Source organism: Notamacropus eugenii, chromosome 1 (genome assembly GCF_028372415.1).
Source record: "Notamacropus eugenii isolate mMacEug1 chromosome 1, mMacEug1.pri_v2, whole genome shotgun sequence".
Taxonomy (NCBI): Eukaryota; Metazoa; Chordata; class Mammalia; order Diprotodontia; family Macropodidae; genus Notamacropus; species Notamacropus eugenii.
The window spans coordinates 647,747,415-647,753,414 of record NC_092872.1 but is presented as its reverse complement, the minus strand read 5'-3'; the positions used below and the strand labels follow the sequence as shown (position 1 = coordinate 647,753,414).

General features: G+C 34.8%; 1 long non-coding RNA gene across 1 annotated transcript in view; it reads left to right on the top strand.

Annotated features, from left to right (window-relative positions):
- Nucleotides 1-4,341: 4,341 nt before the first annotated feature.
- The window catches only part of LOC140520990 (uncharacterized), a 37,005-nt gene continuing 35,346 nt past the window's right edge, over nt 4,342-6,000 (top strand). The window contains exon 1 of the long non-coding RNA XR_011972746.1: nt 4,342-4,541. This is a non-coding gene — a long non-coding RNA (uncharacterized lncRNA). The remainder of the gene's footprint in view (nt 4,542-6,000) is intronic.

The window sequence follows — 6,000 nt, the reverse complement described above, 5'->3', positions numbered from 1 at the left end:
GGTGCTGTCTCTATGGAGCTCAATGTACTGCAATAGCTGTGAGAGCAAGCCAGATCCAGCCTCCTCACTTTTTCCATTCTGTAACATCTGTCTACAGTTATTTTAAATGGAATTTCTCTTTCTATATCTTGCTGCTGGACTTTCTTGGTAATATACAGAAATGCTTGATGATTTATATGGGTTTATTTTGTATCCTGAAACTTTGCTAAAGTTGTTAATAATTTCAAGTAGTTTTTTGATTGATACTCTAGGATTTTCTAAGTAAAATATCACATCAGCAAAGGATGATAGCTTTGTTTATTCTAAATCTTTAAATTTTTCTTCTCTTCTTGCTACAACCAACATTTCTAGTACAAAATTAAATAACAGAGATGATGATGGGCATCCTTGATTCACCACTGATTGTACTGGGAAGACTTCCAGCTTATAATAATAATGAGTTACAGGAGGAAATAGTAATAAAACAATACTAGTGGGGGACCACAACTTTCCCTTCTCAGAATTAGTAAATCTAACCAAAAAATAAACAAGATAATGTTTGCTGAGAGTCTTAGATAAATATTACCTATCATTTTAAGGTAAGATCTATTTATTCCTATGCTCTCTAGTGTTTTTAATAGGAAGGAATGGGTGCCGTATTTTGTCAAAAGCTTTTTCTGCATCTATTGAGATAATCATATGATTTCTGTTGGTTTTATTATTGATATGGTCAATTATGCTGATAAGTTTTTCTAATATTGAACCAGTCTTACATTCTTGGTATAAATCTTACCTTGTCATAGTATATGATCTTGTGATACATTATTGCAATTGCTTTGCTAACATTATTTAAAATTTCTGCATCAATATTCATCAGGGAAATTGGTTTCTAAATTTTTTTGTTCTGACTTTTCCTAGTTTGGATATCAGCAAAATATTTGTGTTGTAAAAGGAATTTGGTAGGACTTCACCTATTTTTCTAAATAGTTAATATAGTATTAGGATTAACTATTTTTTTAAATGTTTGGTAGAATTGTAAATCCATGTCATCCTGGGAAATTTTTGTTAGAAAGTTCATTGAAGGCTTATTCAATTTCTTTTTCTAAGATTGTGTTATTTAAGTACTTTATTTTTCTTCTGTGAATCTGCTGATTTATATATTTGTAGATATTCATCCATTTGATTCAGGATGTCAAATTAATTGGAATATAATTGGACAAAATAGCTCCTAACAATTGTCTTGATCTTCTCCATATTGATGGTGAATTCACCCCTTTCATCTTGATAATAATAATTTGGATTTCATCTTTTTTTTTTCAATCAAATTAACCATTGGTTTATTTTTTTTTCACAAAACCAGCTTCTAGTTTTATTACTTCAATGATTTTCTTACTTTCAGTTTTATTAATCTCCTCTTTGATTTTCAGGATTTCCAATTTTGTGTTTTCTTGAGGATTTTTAATGTGTTCTTTTTCAAGTTCTTTTAGTTGCATGCCCAATTCTTTGATCTGCTTTTTCTCTATTTTATTGATGTAAGCAATCAGAGGTATAAATTTTCCCACAAATATCACTGTGGTTGCAACCCATAAATTTTGGTCTGTTGTCTCACTGTTGTCATTTTCTTTAATGAAATTATAGATTGTTTCTATGGTTTCTTCTATGACCCATTTTTAAAATTAGATTATTTAATTTCAATTAATTTTTAATCTCTTTTTTCATTGTCCATTATTCATACAATTATTATTGCATTATGATCTGAAAAGGCTTACTTACTATTTCTGCTTTTCTGTATTTGGTTGTGAGGTTTTTATATCCTAATGCATGATCAATTTTTGCATGGGTGCCATGTGCTGCTGAGAAAATGATATAGTCCTTTCTGTTCCCATTCACTTTTCTCCAGAGATCTGTCACATCTAACTTTTCTAGAATTTTACTCACCTTTTTAACTTTTTTGTTTATTTTTTGGTTAGATTTACAAATTCTGAGAAGGGAAAGTTGTGGTCCCCCACTAGTATTGTTTTATTACTATTTCCTCCTGTAACTCATTCAACTTCTTCAAAAATGTAGACACTATACCATTTGGCACATGTATGTTTAGTATTGATATGACTTCATTGTCCATGGCACTTTCAGCAAGATGTAGTTTCCTGCTTTATCACTTTTAATTAGATCTATTTTTGCTTTTACCTTGCCTGACATAATGATTGTAGGAATCCCTGCAGTCTTTCCTTCAGCTGAAGCATGACAGATTCTGCTCTAGATCCTTATCTTTACCCTGTGTGTATTTCTCTGCTTCAAATGTTTCTTACAAACAACATATGGTAGCATTTTGGTTTTTAATCTATTGTGCTATTTGATTCTGTTTTATGGGTGTGTTAATCCCATTCACATTTATAATTGTGGATAGCTAATTGTGTATTTCCTTCCATGCTATTTTTTCATTTGTTTCTCCCCCTCTCTCTAATCTGCTACCCTTTTCCTCCTCACAAGTGTTTTACTTCTGATCACTGCCTTCCCCAATATACATTCCCTTTTATCAGTCCCTCCTCCCCTTCTATTATCCCTGCCCCTTTTTACTTCTGTATGGGGTAAGATAGATAGCTATATCCAAATAAGTGTGTGTGTTATTCTCTCCTTGAGCCAGTTTTGATTAGAGTAAGGTTTAAACTTTGACCGCCACTTTCTCCCTCCCCCAATCTTCCCCTTCATTATAAGAGCTCTTTCACTCCTCTTTTCTGTGGGATAAATTGCCCCATTCAATCTCCCTCCTCCTCATTCCAGTGCAACTTTCTTTCTCACCCCTTAATTTTGTTTTTGGAGGTATCATACCATCAAAGTCACTTTATATTCACACCCTCTGGCTACATATGTTCTTTCTAATTGCTCTTAGTAATAAAGTTGTTAAGAGTTACAAGTATTATCTTTCCATATAGACATATAAACATTTAACCTTATTGTTACATTTTTATGTTTCCCCTGAGTCATTATTTTCTTTTTTTACTTAGCTCTGGTTTTTTAATTATAAATGCTTAAAAGTTTCCCATTTTGTTAAATTTCCATTTTTTTTTCTGCTGAAAGATTATATTCAATTTTGCTGAGTAAGTGATTCTTGCTTGTAATCCTTCTGGGACATCATATTAAAAGTCCTCTGGTTCTTTAATATGAAAGCTGCCAAATTCTGTGTAATCCTGACTGTAGCTCCACAACATCTGAATTGTTTCCTTTTGGTTTCTTGCAATACTTTCTCCTTAATCTGTGAGCTCTGGAATTTGGCTATGATGTTCCTCAGAGTTTTCATTTTGGGATCTCTTTCAGGCAGTGATCAGTGGGTTCTTTCAATTTCTATTTTACCCTTGGGTTCTAATATGTCAGGGCAGTTTTCTTTGATCATTTCTTGAAAAGATATTGTCTAGAACTTTTTTTTAAATCATGGCTTTCAGGTAGTCCAATAATTCTTATATTATCTCTCCTAGATCTATTTTTTTACTTTTTAAATTTTGTTTTATTGTACCTTGATGTCTCATAGAATCATTAGTTTCCACTTGTTCAATTCTAATTTTTAGGGAATTATTTTCCTCTGTGAACTTTTGTACTTTCCCATTTTTCAATTTTATTTTTATGGAGTTATTTTCCTTGGTAAATTTTTGTACATATGTTCCCAAAATGCTATTATATTTGTTCATGATTCTCTTGCATTACTCTCATTTCTTTTCCCACTTTTTCCTCTACTTCTCTAATTTGCTTTTTAAAATCCTTTTTAAGCTCTTCTAGGAATTCTTTTTGTAACTGAAATCAAATTACATTTTTCTTTGAGATTTCACATGTAACCAGGTTGACAATATTGTCCTCTTCTAAGTTTATGCCTTGATCCTCCCTATCACCATAGCAATTTTCTATAGTCAAACACTTTTTTTTTTTTCACTTATTTTCCTGCCTTTTTTGTGACTTAATGTTTTCATGTGAGAATTGAAATCTGGTCCTGCACTGTCAGAAGTTTTTTTATGCTGGGACTCTGGGTCTTACTGATGGCTTTCACTGGGCTTCAGGGCTTAGCTGTTTGCTTTCTCTGAAGGGTAGGCTTCCCTTCAGGCATGTACTGAGGTTGGGGCCTCCCTGTTGGCCTCCCCAGGTGTAGGGTTTAGTTCTAGGCCTGTTCCAGCAGTGGGGCCTTGCTGCTGGGTTGCTATGCTACTCTGCTAGTAGGCCCTTGGGACAAGGTCTCACTGTTAAGCAGCCCTGGGGAGGGGGTTTCACTACTAGTCAACAATGGGGTCAAGACCTCATTTGTGACTTGTGCTGCGAATAGGGTTCATGAGGATGGGCCTTGCTGAGCTGCTCAGACTGTTCACTTGCCAAGGGGGCTGCTGGTTTGCAGGAGAATGGGGCCTCACTGATGGATTGCTCTAAGCTTGGAGACTTGTTGCAGTCCCCTTGCAGTTAGGATGGCTGCTGCTGCTGCTGCTGCTGCTGCTGCTGCTGCTGCTGCTGCTGCTGCTGCTGCTGCTGCTGTTGGACCTTGCTCCCTTCCTACCTGAGCGAGACAGACCTTTCCAACTGAACTGGTAAGCTACTTTCCTGATCCTAGATCAATTTTGAGGTGATTTTATACTTGTTTGGAGGGGAATTTGGGAGGGTTTCAGAGAATACCTTCCTCCTTCAGCTATTTTAGCACTGGAAGTCACAAATAATTCTTAAGTATCCATTAGCATTCATGGTATGAGTGCTTTTTCTATGACATAGATCCATCCACAATTTAGCTGATATTCTACAAGTATTGTTGGGGCTAAAAAAAAATGTCACCTTAGCCCAATTTTATGATAAGCCACTCCAAATATGACCAACCTAGTCCTTAGTCTGAGATACATAGAGAGGATAGACGTTGTTATCAGGCCCAAATTCCAAATCCTGCCAAATTGACAGAAATTGCCAGTAGTTATTATCTGCTCACATTCCTTTTGAGAGTCCAGGATTATTATATGATAAGGTAGTAGAACAAGAATTTAGTGGAGGAAGGAAATATAAATGTGCAATTTGCATACTTTGATCTATGGGTAAAAAAATCATCTTTTTTAAAATTTAATTTAATTACTTTCTCTGATTGACAAGTATTTATTTTATCTCCCCAATTGTATTGAAAAAAGAAAATCCTACTAAAATATGCATAGCCAAGCAAATGAAAATCCCACACTGTTCATGTCCAAAACTCAATGTCTCCTTCTGCATCTTGAATCCATCAATTTTCTGGCCAGAGTTGAATAGCTTCCTTTATTTTGAGTCCTCCAGAATCATGGGTTTTCATTATATTGACCAAAGTTCTAATCTTTGAAAGTTGTTTTTTTTTTCTTTATGATAATGTTATCATTGTATCACTTGTTTTCCTAGTTACGCTCACTTCTCTCTGTATCAGTTCATACAGGTCTTCCCATTTTCTTCTGAAGCTATTTCTTCATTCATCTACCATAATATGCTTAGCCATTCCCCAATATTTAAGCACCCACTTAGCTTCCAATTCTTTGTTACTATAGATAGAACTTAAACTAGTTTTCCAGTAGGATGTATTTATTATCAAGAATAAGTAAGTAATAAGATGAAATTTCTTTCCTAGTACCCTACATAAATATACCTTTATCTATTAAATTAAAAGAGAGCATTAATTCTGTAAATACCTTCAGAATCATTTAAAGTAAATGAGATATACAATCAACAAGTAAATACATATTTATTAAGTGCCCACCATGTGCCAGGCGTTTTGCTAACAGCTAGGGATATACATTCAAAAAATAAGACACTTCCTGCCTTCAAGGAACTTACAATCTAACGGGAGAAGACAATACACAACGGGAAATTGAAAAGGCAGGAGGGAATGGGCAGAGGCATGCCGGAGAAATCCAAAAGAGTTTGGTCAAGTGGGAAATGAAGAGAGAGTCAGCCTGGGCTACCTCAGCAGGGTAGAGGGTATTGATCAAGTGTGAATGCCAGTGCTAATGGGGTCTTGCAGGATGGCAAGACTTCCTGATCATG